The following is a 22,263-nucleotide window of genomic DNA, read 5'->3' on the forward strand; positions in this document are numbered from 1 at the left end:
TGAGGGTCGAAGTGCCTGTACTGCGCTGTATTGATCTATGTGCTATGTTCTATGAACACACTGCCTACTGACCTTAAACGGATATACGCAAAAACGCACATGCATACACAACCCTCCATATCACCCTGTCTCCTGCCAGTAAGCACATAGATACAGGAATACAGACACTATACTCTCCACCACCACCTGTCTCCTGCCTTTAAGCAGGTATATACACAAACACACAAACACACACATATACACATCCCTCCACCACCACCTCGTTTCCTGCCGTTTATCAGATATACACAGAAACACACACGCACAACGCTCCACCACCACACTCTCTCCAGCCCTTAAAACAGATATACACAGAAACACGCACACATCCCTCTACCATCACCCTGTCTCCTGCCCTTAAACAGATATACAGAGAAACACACATATATACAGAACGCTCCACCGCCACACTGTTTCCTGCAATTAATCAGATGTACACAGAAACAGACACGCACAGCCTTCCACCACCACCACTCTGTCTCCTATCATTAGGCAGATACTTACAGAAAAACATACACATCCCTGCACCACCACCCTAACACCAGCATTAAACAGACAGACGGAGAGAAAAAAAAACACACACACACAGACAACCCTCCATCAACACTCTGTCTCCTGGCATTAAACAGATATACACATAAACACACACACACCCCTCCGCCACCACCACCCTGTATCCTGCCATTTAACAGATATGCACAGAAACACATACACACAAACCTCCACCACCAACGTGTCTCCGACCAATAAGCACTTAGACACAGAAACACAGACATATATCCTCCACCACCACCCTGTCTCCTGCCATTAAAAGGATATACGCAGAAACACCCACATGCACAACACTCCATGAACACCTTGCCTCCTGCCATTGGACAGATATACACAATAACATACACACACCAAACTGTCTCGTGCAATTAAGCACGTATGCACAGAAACACACACGCACACTCACTCAAACCTCCTTGACTACCCTGTCTCCTGTCACCTGTCATCAAACAGTTATACACGGAAATATACACGCACAAACTTCCACGAACACCCTGCCTACTGCCCTTAAACAGATATACACAAAAACGCACATGCATACACAATCCTCCACCACCACCCTATCTCCTGCAATTAAATAGATATACGCAGAAACACACACACACAAGCACAACATTCCATGAACAACATGCCTCCTGCTATTGAGCAGAAATACACACACAATCCTCCATGACCACCTTGTCTCCTGCCACTGAACAGATAGACACAGAAATACACGCACCACCACCCTGTCTCCAGCCCTTAAATAGACATACGTAGAATCACACGCACACCCCTACAAGACAACCCTATCTCCTGCCATTAAACAGATATACACAGAAACACACACACGCAACCCTCCACCACAGCCCTTTTATCCTTCCATTGAGCAGATATACACAGAAATACACACACACAACCAGTCTGTCTCCTGTCATTAAGCAGATAAATACAGAAAAACACACACAACCCTGCACCACCCCCTATCACCGACCATTAATCAGACATAAACAGACAACCCTCCATCAACACTCTGTTTCCAGGCATTAAACAGATATACACAGAATTGGCTGGCTGACAGAAGGCAGAGAGTGGCTGTAGATGAAAAGTATTCTGCCTAGACGACAGTGTTGAGTGGGGTCTCCCAGGGTTCTGTACTTGGGCCTCTGCTCTTTGTAGTTTTTATAAATGACTTGGAGAAGAAGGTTGAGGGGAGGGTTAGTAAATTTGCAGATGAGACAAAGTTTGGAGGTATCGGCAATAGTATAAAGGGCTACTGCAGGCTGCAGCGCGACATAGACAGAATGCAGAGCTGGGCTGAGAAATGGCCAATTGAGTTCAACCTGGATAAATGCGAAGTGATGCATGTTGCAAGGTGGAACTCGAATGCTGAATATAGAATTAAAGACAGGATTATTGGCAGTGTGGAGGAACAGAGGGATTTGGATGTGCAAGTACATAGATCCCTCAAAGTTGACATACAAGTGGATAAAGTCGTTAAGAATGCATATGGTGTTTTGGCTTTCATTAACAGGGGGAGAGAGTTTAAGAGCCGTGAGGTTTTGCTGCAGCTCTGCAAGTCCCTGGTGATGGAAATGTGTTGCTGGAAAAGCGCAGCAGGTCAGGCAGCATCTAGGGAACAGGAGAATCGACGTTTCGGGCATTAGCCCTTCTTCAGGAATGAGGAAAGTTGGTCAAGCAGGCTAAGATAAAAGATAGGGAGGAGGGACTTGGGGGAGGGGCGTCGGAAATGTGATAGGTGGAACGAGGTCAAGGTGAGAGTGATAGGTCAGACTGGGGTGGGGGCGGAGAGGTCGGGAAGAAGATTGCAGGTTAGGAAGGCGGTGCTGAATTTGATGGATTTGACTGAGACAGGCTTGGGGGAGGGGAAATGAGGAAACTGGTGAAATCCGAGTTCATCCCTTGTGGTTGGAGGGTTCCTAGCCGGAAGATGAGGCGTTCTTCCTCCAACCGTCGTTTCGCTGTGGTCTGACGATGGAGGAGTCCAAAGACCTGCATATCCTTGGTGGAGTGGGAGGGGGAATTGAAATGTTGAGCTACAGGGTGGTTGGGTTGGTTGGTCCAGGTGTCCGAGAGGTGTTCCCTGAAACGCTCCGCAAGCAGGCGGCCTGTCTCCCCAATATAGAGGAGGCCACATCGGGTGCAAAGGATGCAATAGATGATATGTGTGGAGGTACAGGTGAATCTGTGGCGGATATGGAAGTTTCCTTTGGGGCCTTGGAGGGAGGTGAGGGGGGAGGTGTGGGCGCAAGTCTTGCACCTCCTGCGGTTGCAGGGGAAGGTGCCGGGAGTGGAGGTTGGGTTGGTGGGGGGTGTGGATCTGACGAGGGAGTCACGGAGGGAGTGGTCCTGACGGAATGCTGATAGGGGAGGGGAGGGAAATATATCCTTGGTGGTGGGGTCCATTTGGAGGTGGCGGAAATGGCGGCGGATGATGCGCTGTACTTGGAGGTTAGTGGGGTGGTAGGTGAGGACCAGTGGGGTTCTGTCCTGGTGGCGGTTGGAGGGGCGGGTTTCAAGGGCGGAGGATCAGGAAGTGGAAGAGTTGCGGTGGAGGGCATCGTCGACAACGTCGGGGGGGAAATTGCGGTCCTTGAAGAAGGAGGCCATCTGGGATGTGCGTTTTTGGAACTGGTCCTCCTGGGAGCAGATGCGGCGGAGTCGAAGGAATTGGGAGAATGGGATGGCGTTTTTACAGGGGGCAGAATGGGACGAGGTGTAGTCCAGGTAGCTGTGGGAGTCGGTTGGTTTGTAGAAGATGTCCGTGTTGATTCGGTCGCCTGAGATAGAAATAGAAAGGTCGAGGAAGGGGAGGGAGGAATCTGAGACTGTCTAGGTGAATTTGAGGTCGGGGTGGAAGGTGTTGGTGAAGTGGATGAACTGTTCAACCTCCTCGTGGGAGCACGAGGCGGCGCCGATACAGTCATCGATGTAGCGGAGGAAAAGGTGGGGGGTGGGGCCAGTGTAGTTGAGGAAGATAGGTTGTTCCACATATCCTACGAAGAGGCAGGCATAGTTGGGGCCCATGCGGGTGCCCATGGCTACTCCTTTACGAAGAGGCAGGCATAGCTGGGGATACGAAGTCCCTGGTGAGGCAATACTTGAAATATTGTGTCCAGTTCTGGTCGCCCTACTATAAGAAAGATACAGAGGCTTGGGAGAGGGTGCAAGGAAGGATGCTGCTTGGACTGGAAGGCTTGCCTTATGAAAAAAAAGGTTGAATAGGCTCGGACATCTCTCTGGAGAGAAGGAGGAAGAGAGGAGACCTGATAGATGTCTACAAAATAATGGGAGGAATAGATAGAGTCAATATCTAGAGAATTTTCCCCAGGGCAAGATTGACTGATATGAGAACTCATAGTTTGAAGATATTAGGAGGAAGGTATAAAGCAGATGTCAGAAGTAGTTTTTTTGTTACACAGAGAGCTGTGAATGCATGGAATGCGTTACCAGTGGTGGTGGTGTAAGCAGAGTTATTGGGGACATTTAAGCGACTTCTAGACTTGCACAGGGATAGCAGTGAATTGAGGGGTGTGTAGGTTGTTACTATATTTTACATTAGGATTAAACATCGTGGGTGAAAGGGCCTGTTCTGTGCTGTACTTTCTATGTTCTATGTTCTCTGACAAGGGTGAGTCGACCTCTGACCACCTAATGACAACTGCAAAAGATGTTTAAAGACTTCATTGAGTTGCAAAGGTGTCAGCATTATAATTATGTTTTGGTCATTGTTGATATTCTTTTCCTTGATGGGTTGAAGCTTACCACACTTCCAATGCTACTGCCAAAACTGTTGTAAATATTTTAGATTATTACCTGCTTTGGTATTTGATTTTGTCTACCTTCTGACAATGCCCCCCACCCCCATTTTATTGGAGATATTAATGAGAAATTATGCTCTCATTTTGGGATCCACCACCAATCTCATTGTGCTTATTGCCCACAGGCTGCAGGGCTCGTAGAGCATGGTGACCAGAGTCTGAAAATTAAACTTACCAAATGGACTTCTGAGACAGGTCTTTCCTGGGTTAGGGTGGTGGCGCTGGTATTGTTCCACCTACAATTATCTCCTGTGGGGAAAACTCGCTTGGCCTTTTCGAGTGCTCTCACTCTGTATGATCTGAATGATAAAGTGCACTGTATCTGATCCGCAGGACACACTGCAGAAATTATCCCATCCCAGCAGACTGAGCTGCCTCCATTGAGAGAGCTGTCTCCATTGGTAGAGTATCACACAGTCACAGCGAATATCTTTTGATGTCATCCTCGAAGGTACTTGCTACAAAAAAGCTGAAGACTGTGGGAAACTGCTGTGATCAGCGCTAACACAGAGGCCCAGCGGGAGCCTAGTGGGCCCATAAACCAGAAATCAATGGATAAAAAGGTTCTTCTTTTTAGAAGAATCCGATTCAGACCATCATCTTAACACTTCCTGGGGAGAAAATGGATATGGGAGAGCGGACAGTCTCAACTGATTCCAGCATTTACAACCTTGGTCCGTGTGACAACAAAAGCAGAAACCTGGAATTGTTTATCTTGCTTCTGAAAAACAGGTGAGTAAATTTTGAAAAGCATAGATATTTCTACGTGGTGTTCATGAAATGATCAAGAGCAGAGTACGGTTCCCTGAGTATGGTCTGACTTCTGGATTATGGACTGTGATATTCTGCTCACACCATCAGAACACCAACAAAGAAATGACTCAGTGACAAGATCTGCTGAATCGCATTCCGTGAAGAACAGAAGGCGATGGAATGAAAAGAGCCATATGAGCGGGAATGTAGCAAATTGTTTCTAGGGGTCAATACCTGTACAAGAAGACTGAAACAGCGTTGGGTGTTATTGTACTGCATCTTTTGTATAATGGTGTAAAAGCACGGAACTTTTGTATTGAGGGGACAACTTCAAAATCCTCAATGAGGCAAAACACACAAATGAGGTATACAACAAAGTAACCACACAAATTGGTGTAACGTCATGGGGTAAACCTCCCTGTTCAAATTTCGCTCAAAATCGCTCTCTGTCTAAGTTCTAAAACTGATATTCGAACAGTGAATGGTGTGTCAATAAAAACTGCTCTGGTCTCACAACTTCAGTATTTAATACGCCCCCTTATGTATGTCTGGCAATAGTAATTGATCCCTCACTGTGTTACTCCAGCACACGTAGAGAACAAATAACAATAAGAACAACAGTCATGTATGTGACTGGGATTTGACACGATTCTGTTGCAACCAATCCATTCAGCTGTAATTGAAATTGCTTCCACTTTTCCTGTGTCGGTAATAAGATTGCACAGCTTAGTAGTGAGTTGTCATGCATTGAATTAGACCCAGCATCCTTTTCCAGGTTGAAATTTACAGGGATATAAAGACATGATGAAAGACACGGGCAGTGTTTACTGGACTATAAAGACGTTAGGAATGACACGGCCATGATAAAATGTCGTTAGAAATGAAGGAAATGAGGTTTCCTTGGAGACAAAGGCACTAGAAACGAAAAGAGGCAGTTTAATGGGATGATGGCATAGATAAAGAATAATGCGGGAGAAATCAGGAAAGACTTAGTTGTGTCCGAATAGAGGTTATCCATCTGATGTGAAGATCTTAAGAGTAAATATGAAAGAAATTTCCTCGTTTAGGTGAGTGCAAACTAGACGTTAGAACTTCAAACCCAGCGGGGGACGATAAATAAGTTTGGATTAGGCATTTTATATTCAGAGAGTTGTTGAATTCGGAGATGAATTTTCAGAAATAAAAACATTTTATGAGCTGATTCCAGAATATTCAAAAAGCGCGAGCAGGCACACAAGGAGTGAATTAAACAGCGACAGTGATTCTGGGCTGCCTGGATGGGGGTGCAAAAGGGAAACACTCTGGAAGTGTTAACATTCACAGGAATGAAATTGCATAACAACTGCAATTGAAAATGTTAAGTGTAAGAAGAGCTGATGGAGTTGGAAGGTGCAGCAGCTCATTCTACATGAAATATTATATAATGCAAATGCACTGATCTGTTTGGTTTAGCTCTGCATTGAACGGAAGTCGGTTATCTCAGTTCGCTGACTAACTGGTTTGTGAGAAAAGTGAGACCAAGAGTGTGGGATTAATTCTCTCACTGTCTACCCGCCGTTTGATATGATCATTGCTGACCAAACAAGTCAATGTCTTTGCCCAGCTCATCCACAACAACCTGTCGCAGAACGGGATAAAGACAATTCAGCGATCGAAAATTTCTGTTCATACAAGTAACATGAAACATATTGCATTCATCAATAATCTTCACCATTCCGACATCCAAGAACACGTTGCACAGTGGGTTTCTGCACGAAATTTGCAGGTTTTGCGGATGAGCATCTGATTCTGGTCTGATCATGTTTCAAATGATATGATTCTGTAAAAACTCACAACCATGAAGGTCAGGAATTTCCTCTGATCAGTAGCAGGGACGGGAACTCCAGACGACAGGGATTGGCGATGAGTCAGCACAACACTCAATGATTCAGCTGAAAACTGAACTAAGCTCCAATTCCCGTGCGGTTCAAACCCACAAACATTGAATAGCAAAGTTACCAAATTTGTAGACATCTAACACGCTTTTCATTGCGCCACAGAGCTGCACTCGCCACAATTTTACTGCGCCCAAAGTTGCTGTTGTCATAGAGAAAATGAAGACTATCACCAGGTGATGCGGAGTTTTTCAAGGAGTAGATCTTTTATTTGCAAATAAAAACAGTGACATTCAGAAAACAAATATTTGCCTTGCCCGAACCTCAGGGTCCATGGTATAGAGTCATAAAGTCATTGAGGTGTGCAGCATCGAAACAGAGCCTGCTGTCCAACTTGTCCATGCCGACCAGATATTCCAACCCAATCTAGTCCCACCTGCAATCACCCGGCCCATATCCCTCCAAACCCTTCCTATACACATGCCTGTCAAATGTTGCAATTGTACGAGCCTTCACCACATCCTTTGCCAGCTCATTCCATTCACGCACCACCCTCTGTGTGAAAAAGTTGCCCCTTAGGTCTCTTTTATATCTTACCCCTCTCACACGAAACCTATTGCGGGCGGCACGGTGGCACAGTGGTTAGCACTGCTGCCTCACAGCGTCAGAAACCGGGGTTCAATTCCCGCCTCAGGCGACTGAATGTGTGGAGTTTGCACATTCTCCCCGTGTCTGCGTGGGTTTCCTCCGGGTACTCTGGCTTCCTCCCACAGTCCAAAGATGTGCAGGTCATGTGAATTGGCCATAATAAATTGCCTGTAGTGTTAGGTAAGGGATAAATGTAGGGGTATAGGTGGCTTGCGCTTCGGTGGGTCGGTGTGGACTTGTTGGGCTGAAGGGCCTGTTTCCACACTGTAATGTATTCTAGTCTAAATCTAATCGATGCCCTCTAGTTCTGGACTGCCCGAACCCCAGGGAAAATATTTTGTCTATTTACCCTTTCCATGCCCCTCATAATTTTGTAAACCTCTATGAGGTCAGCCCTCAGCTTCCAAAGCTCCAGGGAAAACAGCCCCAGCCTGTTCAGCTTCTCCTTATGGCTCAAATCCTCCAAGCCTGGAAGCATCCCTGTAAATCTTTCTGAATCCTTACAAGTTTCACAACATCTTTCCGATCGGAAGCACACCAGAATTGCACGCAATATTGCAACAGTGGCCTAACCAATGTCCTGTACAGCCGCAACATGACCTCCCAACTCCTGCACTCAATACTCTGACCAATAAAGGAAAGCATACCAAACGCCTTTCTCACTATCCTATCTATCTGCGACTCCACTTTCAAGGAACTATGAACCTCCACTCCAAGGTCTCTTTTTTTCAGCAACACTCCCTAGGGTCTTACCATTAAATGTATAAGTCCTGCTAAGATTTGCTTTCCTAAAATTCAGCGCCTCACATGTATCTGAATTAAACTCCATCACTTTATACCTTTTCTTTAATCATGTCTTGTTCGCTTATCAGAATGCCAACTGTGTTAGTCAAAATTACCTCACTCCAGCTATACAATAAACCAATGGTGCTAATTCCCATTATCGTTCTACTTCTGCCACTATGGTTTTCCCTAATTTATTCTACTGTAACTATTAAGTATTCTACTGCTACCTGTGCTCAATGAACCTCCATCCCAGACTAATCTGCCATGATTAGATATTTAGCTACCCCATCTATCACAATGTTTTCCTGTCCCAACCTGATTCCACTTACTACTAATTAGATATTTAATGTCATATCCTGCTACAAGTATCTCAAGCAGGCTGACTCTACATCAATTAATTACTTAAAGTCATGTCCTATGTATGTATTGTCACGACTTGTCCCAGCCTGCCATGATGATATTTAATAGGCGAGGCTGACTTTACTAATTGTTATTATCTCAGCCTGCCATAGTAGCCTTTCAGCCCAGTCTGACTCTGCTAATTCATGTAGGAGCATTCCACTATTCTTATCCCATCCTGCCACACTGGCGCAATCCTGCCCCAGTAATCTTTTGACGAGTGTAGTATTCCACAGACTCCTTGTAACAGATTGCCAGTAGTTCCATGCTTTCATGCTCTGTATTTTCTGTGTAATGTTGGGATCTTTCATCAGACATCTGTTTATCTTCACCCCACTTTCTCGTACCTGGTCCTTATCCATGTGTGCTCTCGCTTCTCAAGTATTCGGCTAAATATTCCTGAAATGTTTTGATGACTCATACTTTACCACACGTTCAAACAGTGAATTCCAAATAAACAACACTCTCAGAGTGAAAACGTTCTTCCTATATCTCCTCTGAACATCCTCTTCCTTGCGTTTAACGGAGATCCCTGGTTGTTAACTCTTCCCATAAGAAGTTTATTCCTATCACACATACCGATCCCGTTAATGTGCACCTTAATGACTTCCTCACTCAGCATTCTCAGCTCCCAGATAAAGAGCCTGAGCTGAGCTCGTCTATCTTCACCATGGCGATAGTATCGTGCTGGGAAAGTACAGCAGGTCAGGCAGCATCCGAAGAGCGGGAGAGTCGACGTTTCTGGCATAAGTCTTTCATCAGGAATGAGGCTTGTGGGTGAGGACTAAGAGATAATTGGGAGGGGGTTGGGGTTGGGTGCAAGGTAGCTGGGAATGCGAATGGTGGATGGAGGCGGGGAGAAGGTGATAAGTCAGAGGCGGAGAGATGAATAGGTCCAGAGGGTGGTGCTGAGTTGGATGTTTCAGATAATATGGGTGGATGGGAAATGAGGAAGCCGCGGAAATCCACATTTATCCCGTGTGGTTGCAGGGTCCCAAGGCAGAACATGAGGCGTTCATCTCCCAGGCGTCAGGTGGTAACGGTTTGGTGGTGGCTTATGGCCGAAACGTCGATTGTCCTGCTCTGCAATTCACATGGCAGGAGAGATGTGAAAACCAAAGACTAAAAGAAGGACAAAAACTTTTGGATTCAGAGTTCATGGAATTCGACACAGTGCAGACAGAAACCATTTGGCCAGTTGAATCTGCACTGTGCCATGGAAGAGATTCACACTCCCCCACTCTATCTTTCTCAACCCGCATACGTGATCCACCTATAAAAAGAGAAATTACTCCAAAAGCTCAGCGAAATCAGGCAGCATTAGTGGAGAGAAATCAGGGTTAACATTATGAATTAAAATCAGTTTCGAAATGGTCATTCTGTTTTCCCCGAGCTGCAATTGTGAATCTTGTTGCTTATTTACAGTACTTACAGTCCATTCAGATTTTGTTTGCCATTTACCTGAATTGCACACCTTTGCACTGCGGGAATGAATCGGAGCAGCCAGACGAAACTCACACAGGAGAGAGAGAAAGGAGTGTGCAAATTCCACATAGTCAGTCAAAGAACATATGAATCGGGTTTCTGGTGCTGAAAGGCACAGTTCTACCCACTGAGCCCTCCCAATATGCAAGCGCCCGACCTGGAAGCAAATTGAACCCGATCCCGCGCAGTGACAAGCGGTGGTACTACCCAGGAATTCTATGCAAAAAGAAGCCTATTTGTTAATACTGGAAATTAACATCCGATCAACTACCCGAACACTTTTTAAAATTACTTGGCCTATAGCCTTGTATGCGTTGGCATCACAAATCCACATCTGAAAACTTCTGAAAGTTCTGAGGATTTCTGCCTCTGCAACCTTTGCATGCCCTGAGTTCCAGATTTCAACCAACCGCTGTTTCAAAACATTTGTCTGCACATTCACTCAAATCTTTCCTCTTCTCTCCTTATATCTATGCCACCCTGCCCCTCCCCCCGTGATCGATCTCACCATCAAAGAGAAACATTGATTTCAGTGTACGCCATCCATATTCCTGACTATTTTATACATTCCAATCATGTTTCCTCTCAATTTCTTCGACTTTAAGAAAAACGCCTCCAGTCTGTCCAATTTCTCTTCATAACTGAAACTCTTCGACCCAGACCATATCCTGGTAAATCTCTCCTGCATCATTTCCAGTGCTATCATATCCGTGCTTTAATGCGAATTGTAGAACTGCACACAATAGACAAGACAGAGCTAAATGAGCAATTGAAATAAATGATGTAGAAGTCCACAGACAGAGGTATTTTTGAATAAATTTTATTTTCCTCAGTGCTGCCCTGTGTTCTTTTCCAGAGCCTGATGTTCTAATAATCTCTGGTCCATGTGTTAAAAGCTGCTACATGAGAATTGATCACACAACCACGGTATCGAAATGGATTGATTGTCTTGAAGATGAGCACTTGGTTCTTCTATGACGGCACAGAGGCGCAAGAAATGCCAAATCTGGGAGTGCTCCTGGTCAAAGGCGGGGACGAAGAGCATAATTGTTGTATTAGGATACAACACCAGCATTAACCCGCACTACAGATCGGCTCAGCTGAAGCATGCTAGAGCCTTCAGCGAGAGGTCGATTAATTGAAAGCATTCTCTGAAATTTTCCTTAACAATGCGCTGTTTGTTACATTGACAGTAAGAGCTGTTTTTGATCACATCGTCTCCACATCAGCCTCCCAGTAAACACTCCAAACCAGCGTACATCACATTCACTCCGACACAGCCATATGTCATATTCTCATTCCCTCTGTGATAATTAGAATTGACAATATCATTCTCTGAGATGCAATGTAGCATGAAGTTGACAGAGTAGTGAACAAAGAAGAACAAAGAACAGAGAAAATTTCCAGCCTAGCAACACGCCCTTTGGACGTCGAAGCCTGAGCTGATCCAACTCCATTGTCTGAACCGATCACCCAATTCCAAAGCATCCCTCTGCACTCTTCCTACACATGCAACTGTCCAGGCGCGCCTGAAATGAATCTACCGTGCCTGTGTCTAATACCTCTGTTGGCAACACGTTCCAGGCACCTATCACCCTCGGTGTAAAATACTTCCAATAACTATCTCTCTTAAACTTTTCAACTTTCATCTTGAACGCGTGATCTCTCGTTATTGAATCCCTCACCTTGGGAAAAAGCTTATCCCTATCCACCCTGGCTATACCCTTCATAATTCTGTAGACGTCGATCAGGTCGACCTCAATCTCGTTTTTTTTAATGAAAACAAACGTAACCTACGAAACCTCTCTTCAGAGCTAGCATCTTCCATACCAGGCAACATCCTTATAATCCTTCTCTGCACCCTTTCCTAAACATCCACTTAGTTTTGGTAATTTGGCAACCAGAACTGAACAAAGTATTCTAAATGCGGTTGAACCAAAATCTTGTACAATTTGAACATGACCTTCCAGCTCTTACACTCAATGCCTTGTCCGATGAAAGCAAGCATGCCATATGCCTTCTTGTCCACTCGATCCCCCTGTGCAGCCACCTTCAGGGTACAAAGAACCTGAACTCCCACATCTCTCTGCTCAGCAATTTTACCAAGGCTCTTCCATTTACCGTATACTTGGCTCTAGAATTAGACTTCCCAAAATGCATCAACTCACATTTGCCTGGATTCAACTCCATCTGCCACTTCTCCGCTCAAATACCTTATCTATATTCTCCTTCATTCTTTGACAGTTCCCTGTGCTTTCTACTACTCCACCAATCTTTGTGTCATCTGCAAATGTAATGGCGATATTTGGGCAGCAACCCTTGGAGACTGGAGCATGGCAGCTGCTGGTAATTAGATTCGATGAATAAAATCTGTAATATAAACCCGCTCAGAGGAAGAGTGACAAAATGTTTTACTTTGCTGAAAACCAATTCATTCATGTCCCTTCAAAAGGGAAATCTGCTGTACTTAACGAGACTTGCCAACATATAACTCCAGACCAACAATAGTAGGACTCACCCATAAATTCTCTCTAACTCAGTTCAAGGAGATTTAAGGATGAACAACAAATGTTGTTCAGACTATGATGGCCACACTCCGTGGGAGAATAAGGAAGGATAAAAAAGATGCATGGATGACGGGGAAAATTGGGAATCGTCTCAGCGTGGTCTCAAATTCAGCTGATTATCCAAACTAAATAGACAAAATGATACTCACCCCTCCATGAAGTCAGGTCCATGGGGATGGGGTCGCTAAAATGGAATTCAATTACCAGCTGACATGTAAACTCACTTCCTCAGTCACAATGTGGGCAGGTCATCCACCACTCCTCTATCTGAGAAGGAATCAGTCAGGAGACCAACCTGCAGAGTTGCCATCAGGTTTACAAATGATAGCAAGGGTCCGATTCTGCTGTTATTGCAGGTGTTCATTCCATCCAGCAATGAACCATCCTTGGATGCCTGATTCCAGTGGAGTACCACTGTTTCCTGATGTAAATCAATAATTCAAACTTAGTTGTAGGAGTCACGTTTAGAAGTTTACAGACGATGCAACAATTGTTCGTGTAGGTGACTGTGATGAATAATATCCGAGATCGCAGGGATGTATCAATCAGGTGGAAAGGAAAAACGGCGAATGGAATTGAATCCAAACCAATCTCTTTGCTCAGGGGCCAAACAATATGTGCCATCAGTGTTGTCGGGTGTTTTCAAACTGTGCCAAATAGTTAATCAGAAAGATAATGAAAATGTGTCGAGGTAAGTGAGCAGAATGGAGTTAAAGATCATCAGATCAACCATGAGTTCATTGAATGGTGGGGCAGACTTCATTGGCTGAATGTCAAACTCCCACTTGTTTAACATTTTGTCTAACGCCTTATTTTATTGATAAATTCAGAATTGTGGGGGGATGTGATGGAGTGATTGAAAAACTTTATTAAACAGATCAGACAGATCAGGAAAAAGGTTCATAAACTCAGGAAGACGAAATGTGCTGTGACCTGGGGATAACAACTGACACTGGGCACATCACAGGTGGCTGATTACTGAAGCTGTGAATGCTGAAGAAAGTTGGTAGACCTTATACAGTTGGCAAGTCAGTGATCACGCTGGATGATGGATCATTGTATGATTCACACACAGAAGAAATTTGTGAAAGAATGAAAGGTTCGTTTCATTGGAGAAGTTTTCTGCGGTTCCAATTCCGAGTCACTGTTTGAAATACTGATCATATCATTGTGTGAAGTGTTAGGTGAAGATACTCATGTGCAACCTCACTGGATAAACTTGTGCTCCCGATCTCTTGTTATTTGTTTCTCATTATTTCGATGCAAATTCATAGAAAGACACAATGGAATGTGGGGCGGAAAGAAAAATACGTTCTTTCTCATTACACCAAATTCATCTACAATTGAACAGAATGACAGCTCTCACTCTTCATTTCGGCTTTAATGTGGTGTCGATTATTTGTGAATCTCCCGTGCAGTGAAGGGCAAGAACAAGATTCTCGATCCAGTGTATACCAGAGTGTGATGTGCCAATAAAAACAGCTGGAGCGGGTTGTGAAGTTAGCAACTAGAGTGTGACTCGAACTCGTGAATGTGGAGCACAGCGGTATAATAACCCACCACCATAATCGCTCAGTCTCCTCAGCATGATTTGTAGTGGTGTGACATGTGACCTCATCAGGTTACATGTGGTGAAAGTCATGGATGAGAAATTTCCAGAGCGGAATCTAATCCACGCCATTGTGTTCTGCTTGCACCAGAATTATAATAACAGCAAATTCCAATAAATAGCCATGCTCGTCAGAATGAAAAGTTGTCATTGATACATTCTGAGTCAGAACTGTGTCAGAATGAAACAGAGAATAAGAATTTTCAGTCCTATTCACACTTACATTTGACTCATAATTACTTCAGTCACTTTCCCTCTCCCGTGAAGAAGCAGCCATGGAGAGGGAAATAAAGGCAATGTTGTGGCTCAATGGCCTTTCTGATATGGCTGAACCTGAAATGGATTAAATCGCAAGAAACACTGTTTTGTTCGTTTCATTTTAATTTTGCTGCAACCTCACAGTGTTCATTGTAATAATCAGAAGTGAATTAGATTTATCTTATTGGAACGATTAACGTTGTATTGGAATTTGCTCCGACTTTATTTCAGCTTTAGGAAAATGCTGCTTAGAAAATCATAGGGTTAAAGTGCAAAAGAAAACGCACCAGTTTTGTTTCTCGTTGCTTTGGCAGATTTCATCGAGTATTAAATGGACCAAACATCATGGTGCTTGTCCTCACATCTTTAACGCATGTGATTAAAGCAGGACGTCGATCTCCAAGCAACTGGTGACTTCTTATTCATTATGTAATATCTTCCCTTCACAATAAGAAAAATCCACTCAGTTCCATTTACAATGCTTCAGGTTGAATATTATGCCAAATCTTTCGAAACCCAGAGTTTTTGGAATCGAATCTTATTCAGCTGCGCACGTTCACGAAATACTTTACGTTTAAAGTCAACCCACTTAGGCTTTGTTTCCCCGCAACTTCCGACCGACTACACCCCACCCCTACACCTTTACCGAGCCACACGCTGTCTCCCTGCTGGAGAATTTTATTCCTTGTATGTCACCAAATGTGCTTTTCCAAATATTTTGAAAAACAGATTCTCGGAGTGACTGCGATTCTGCTCTCATCATTTCTTTGTCCTTCAAAGGTTTTATCAAAGGTTTTGAACGTCTGACGTTGAGACGTTTACTCACTTGAAAGAGGGAATCTTCCACCTGTTTACTCTGTCCAAACATTTAATAACATGAAAACCTCCCCATTTAAGTCTTTCTTGGTTCAGGGATAACTGTTCTAAATTTTCGAAGACATCAAGTGAATAAAATCTCATCCTCAGTAAACCCCGTCAGCATCGTCTCTAATGGCTTTACACCCCAGTAAACACGGTCATTACCCTCTTCGATAGAATCACAGAATCCCACAGTGCAGAAAGGGCATTTCAGTCAATCAAGCCAGTGTCGACTCTCTGAAGAGCATCTCACCAAGACCTATCTCTCCTCCCCATTCCCTTATATTTCACCAGAAGAAGGGGCAACCCTCCCCATTATGATGTCAAATAAACCTGTTGGACTATAACCTGGTGTCCTGTGACTTCTTACCATGTCCCTGCCTTACCCATGGCTAATTCACTTAATTTACTTAATTCACTCACTGGATACGAGAGGGCAATTTAACTTGGCTAATCAACATAACCTTCAGACCAAACAGCAGTGCGAATTACTTAGCCAATGTTCCATTATACTGAGCAAAACCTGAATCATTTTTAATTGCTTTATACCCTGGTAACTCAGCCACATAAAAGCAAATCAACCCAAATTCAATGTATCAAAATGCTACTCTGTGCTTTACAATCTGATTCGTGCTGCGGGAAATGTTTCTGCACTCATATTTGAATGTTTTTTACGCTGTTTCTTCCTCACCATCCTGCTTCCAATAAACACTTCAATCTGGAACAAGTCTGCCAATTGTTTTTTTTCATTCCAACACAGTAACAAGGTGCAGTTTGCAGAAGTCACGTGTTTGCACTTTCACTAACACTCTGCCTCCCTGAGAGTTGCAGTTATTCACCACCTTGATTCAAGCAGCTCTGTCACATGCCCCACCAAGAATGGATGGATAAGTATCAATACCCACACTTGGGAATGGAGCGACAATTTTAAAATATTTACACTGTCCCCAGCACTCTCTCTGATGTACACTGTCTGTCTCTCTAACTCACTCACACACTCTCTCAGATGTGCACTGTCTCTCTCTCTCCCTCACTCACTCATTCTGTCTGATGTACAATGTCTCTCTCTCGCTCACTCACACACTCTCTCTGATGTGCACTCTCTCTCTCTCTCCCTCACTCACACACTCTCTCTGATGTGCACTGTCTCTCGCTTGCTCACTCACACACTCTCTCTGATGTGCACTGTCTCTCTCTCTCTCCCTCACTCACTCACTCTGTCTGATGTACACTGTGTGTGTGTCTCTCTCTTACTCACACACTCTCTCTGATGTGCACTGTCTCACTCACACACTCTCTCTGATGTACACTCTTCTCTCTCTCTCTCACACACACTCTCTCTGATGGACAGTTTCTCTCTCTATCGCTCACACACTCTATGATGTACACTGTCTGTCTCGCTCTTTTTCTATCTCTCTCATTCACACACATTCACAAAGTCTGTCTGATATGAGTTGCCAATCTGTCTCTGTCACTCACATACTTTCACTGATGTACACTGTGTCTCTCCCTCTCTGTCACTCACACACTGTCCCTGATATACACTGTCTCTCATTCTCTCACTCACACTCTCTATGATGTACACTGTCTCTAACTCGCTCACTGACACACTCTCTCTCTCTGTTGCTCACTCAAACACTCTCTCTGATGTGCACTGAATTCCCTCTCTCTCACTCACACACTCTCTGTCATGTACACTGTCTGTCTGTCTCTGTCTCTCTCACTCACTCACACACACTCACATAGTCTGTCTGATATGCTCTGTCTATCTGTCTCTGTCACTCACACACTCTCTTTGATGTATACTATCACTGATGTGCACTGTCTCTCTCTATCGCTCACATACTGTTTGTGATGTACATGTCTATCTTTCTCTCTCTCTCTCTCTTTCACTCACACACACTCACAAAGTCAGTCTGATATGCACTGTCTATCTACCTCGGTCACACACTCTCTCTAATATACACTGCCTCTCTCTCTCTCACGCACTCCCTCTAATGTACTCTGTCCCTCTGTCCCTCTCACTCACACACTCTCTGATGTGTACTCTTCTCTCTCTTGCTCACTCACACACGCTCTCTGATGTGCACTGTCTCTCCCTCTCTCTATCGCTCACACACTTTCTGTGATGTACACTGTCTGTCTCGCTCTTTCTCTCTCTCTCTCTCCCACTCACACACACTCACAACTTCTGTATGATATGCACTGTCTATCTGTCTCTGTCATTCACAAACTCTCACTGATGTACACTGTATCTCTCCCTCTCGGTCACTAACTCACACACTCTCCCTGATATACACTGTCTCTCTTTATCACACTCACACACACTCTCTGATGTACACCGTCTCTAACTCGCTCACTCACACACTCTCTCTGATGTACACACTCTCTCTCTATCTCTCTCGCTCACTCAGACACTCTCTCTGATGTGCACTCTCTCTCTCTCTCTCTTTCTCTCACGCTTACTCACACACTCTCCGATTTACACTGTCTCTCTCTCACTCTCCCTTTCCCTTACACACTCTCTGATGTACACTGTGTCTCTTTCTCTCTGTCTCTCGCTCACTCACACACTCTCTGTGATGTACACTCTATCGCACTCTCTTGCTCACTCACACACTCTTTTTAATGTACACTGTCTCCGTCTCTGTCTCTCTCTCTGTCACACACACTCTGATGTACACTCTTACTCTCTCTGTCTTGCTCTCTCACACACTCTCTCTGATGCACACGGTCTCTCTCTATCGCTCACGCACACTCACAAAGTCAGTCTGCTATGCACTGTCTATCTACCTCTGTCACTCACACAGTCTCTCTGATGTACACTGTCTCTCACTCACTCTAATTTACTCTGTCCCTCTGTCTCTCTCTCACTCACACACTCTTACTAATATACATTCTCTCTCTATCGCGCACACACCCTCTGTCATGTACACTGTCCGTCTCGCTCTTTTTCTCTCTCTCTCTCACTCACACACACTCACATAATCTGTCTGATATGCACTGTCTATCTGTCTCTGTCACTCACATACTGTCACTGATGTACACTGTGCCTCTCCCTCTCTGTCACTAACTCACACACTCTGTCTAATATACGCTGTCTCTCTTTCTCTCACTCACACACTCTCTCTGGTGTACACTGTCTCTAACTTGCTCACTCACACACTCTCTCTGATATGCTCTGTCTATCTTTCTCTCACGCTTACTCACACATTTTCTCCGATTTCCACTGTCTCTCTCTCTCACTCTCCCTTTCACTTACGCACACTTCTGATGTGTCTGTTTCTCTCTCTCTCTCGCTCACTCACACACTCTCTGTTATGTACACTCTCTCTCTCATTCTCTTGCTCTCTCACACTCTTTCTGATGTACACTGTCTCACTCTCTCACTCACACACTGTCTGATGTACACTCTCTCTCTTGCTCATTCACACACTCTCTCTGATGTGCATTCTCTCTCTCTCTCAATTGCTCACACACTCTCTGTGATGTACACTGTTTGTCTCTCTCTTTCTCTCTCTCTAACTCACACACATTCACAAAATCTGTCTGATATGCTCTGTCTGTCTGTGTCTGTCACTCACACACTCTCTTTGATGGACACTGTCATTCTCTCTCTCTCTATCTCTTCAATGTCACACTCACAAAGTCTGTCTGATATGCACTGTCTATCTGTCTCTGTCACACACACTCTCACTGATGTACACTGTGTCTCTCCCTCTCTGACACTAACTCACACGCTTTCCCTGATATGTACTGTCTCTCTTTCTTTCACTCACACACTCTCTCTGATGTACGCTGTCTCTGTCTCTCTCTCGCTCACACACACACACTCTCTGATATACACTGTCTCTCTCTCTCTCTCGCTCGCTCACTCACACACTCTCTCTCTGATGTACACTCTCTATCTCCCTATGTTGCTCACTCACACTCTCTCTCTGATGTGCACTGTCTCTCTCTCTAACGCTCGCGCACTCTCTGTGATGTCCACTGTCACTCTCTCTCTATCTCTCTCACTCTTACAATCACAAAGTCCGTCTGATATGCACTGTCTATCTGTTTCTGTCAATCTCACTCTCTCTGATGTACACTGTCTCTCTCTCTCTCTATCTCTCTCACTCTTACACTCACAAGGTCTCTCTGATATGCACTGTCTTTCTGTCTCTGTTACTCACACACTCTCGCTGATGTACACTGTCTCTCTCACTCTCGGTCAATAAATCACACATTCGCTATGATGTACACTGTGTCTCTCTTTCTCTCTCGCTCACTCACTCTCTCTCTCTCTGATGCACACCGTGTGCCTCTCTCTTTCTCTTACTCACACACTCTCTCTGATGTACATTGTCTTCTCTCTCTCACTGACATACTCTCTCTGATGTACTCTCTCTCTCTCTCACTCACACACTCTGTGATATACACTGTCTCTCTCTTGCTCACTCACACACTCTCTTTGATGTGCACTGTCTCTCTCTCGCTCACACACTCTCTCTGATGTACACTCTCTCTCTCACACACACACACACTCTCTCTCTGATGTGCACTATCTCTCTCTCTCTCTCTCCATCGCTCACGCACTCTCTGTGATGTATACTCTCTCTCTGTCTTGCTCACTCTCACACACTTTCTGATGTAAACTGTCTCTCTCACTCACTCTCTCTGACGTACTCTTGTCTCTCTGTCTCTCTCTCTCTCTCACTCACACACTCTCTGATTGTCACTGTCTCTCTGTTACTCACACACTCTCTCTGATGTACACTCTTCTCTCTCTTGCTCACTGACATACTCTGATGCGCACTATCTCTCTCTCTCTATCGCTCACGCACTCTGTGATATACACTCTCTCTCTGTCTTGCTCACTCACACACTCTTTCTGATGTGCACTCTCTCTCTCGCTCACTCTCTCTCTGTCTGATGTACACTGTGTGTCTCTATCTCTCTTACTCACACTCTCTCTGATGTACACAGTCTTACTCTCTCACTCTTTCCCTCTGATGTACATTCTCTCTCTTGCTCACTCACGGACTCTCTCTGATGTACACTGTCTGTCTCGCTGTTTCTTTCTCTCTCTCTCTCACTCAGACACAATCACAAAATCTGCCTGATATGCACTATCTATCTGTCTCTGTCACTCACACTCTCTTTGATGTACTCTGTCACTCTCTTTCTCTCTCTGTCTCTCTCTCACACACTCCCAAAGTCTGTCTGATATGCATTGTCTATCTGTCTCTGTCAGTCACTCACTCTCACTGATGTACACTGTCACTCTCTTTCTCTCCTAGTCTCTCTCTCTCTCACACACTCACCCAGTCTATCTGATTTGCCCTGGCTATCTAACTCTGTTACTCACACACTCTCTCTGATGTACATTGTCTCTCAATCAGAAACTCTATCTGATGTACACTCTCTGTCTTGGTCACTCACGCACTCTCTCATGTACACTGTGTCTCTCCCTCTCTCTCACTAACTCACACACTCTCCCTGATATACACTGTCTCTCACCATCTCACTCACACACTCTCTCTGATATACACTGTCTCTCTCTATCGCTCACTCACACACTCTCTCTGATGTGCACTGTCTCTCTCTCTCTCTCTCTCTCTCTCTCTCTCTCTCTCGCTCCCTCACACACTCTCTCTCTTGTGCACTGTCTCTCTCTCTCTCTTTCTCTCACGCTTACTCACACTCTCTCCGATTTACACTGTCTCTCTGTCTCACTCTCCATTTCACTTATAAACACTCTCTGATGTACACTGTGTCTCTTTCTCTCTCTCGTTCACTCACACACTCTGTGATGTACACTCTCTCTCTCACTCTCTTACTCTCTCTGATGTACACTGTCTCACTCTCTCACTCACTCACTCTGATGTACTATGTCTCTCTGTCTCTGTCTCTGTCTCTCTCTCTCTCACTCACACATTCTCTGATGTGCACTGTCTCTCTGTCTCACTCACATACTCTCTCTGATATACACTCTCTCTCTCTTGCTCACTCACACACTCTCTCTGATGTGCACTGTCATTCTCTCAATCGCTCACACACTCTCTGTGATGTACACTGTCTGTCTCTCTCTTTCTCTCCATCTCACTCACGCACTCTCACAAAGTCTGTCTGATATGCTCTGTCTATCACACATTCTCTTTGATGTACGCTGTCACTCTCTCTCTATCTCTCATTGTCACACTCACAAAATCTGTCTAATATGCACTATCTATCTGTCTCTGTCACTCACATACTTTCCCTGATGTACACTGTCTCTATTTCTCTCACTCACACACTCTCTCTGATGTGCACTGTCTCTCTCTCTCTTCCTCTCGCGCTTACTCACCCACTCTCTCCGATTTACACTGTCTCTCTCCCTTTCACTTACACACACTCTCTAATGTACACGGTGTCTCTTTCTCTCTCTCTTTCGCTCAGTCACACACTTTCTGTGATGTACACTCTCTCTCACTCTCTTGCTCACTCACACACTCTTTCTGATGTGCACTGTCTCTCTCTCACTCACTCTCTCTGATGTACTCTCTCTCTCTCTCTCACTCACACTGTCTCTCTCTCTCTCTGACTCTTGCACACTGTCTCTGATGTGCACTGTCTCTCTCTCTCTCTCTCTG

Source organism: Chiloscyllium plagiosum, unplaced genomic scaffold (genome assembly GCF_037043375.1).
Source record: "Chiloscyllium plagiosum isolate Xiang-an unplaced genomic scaffold, Cpla_swu_hap1 HiC_scaffold_51, whole genome shotgun sequence".
Taxonomy (NCBI): domain Eukaryota; kingdom Metazoa; phylum Chordata; class Chondrichthyes; order Orectolobiformes; family Hemiscylliidae; genus Chiloscyllium; species Chiloscyllium plagiosum.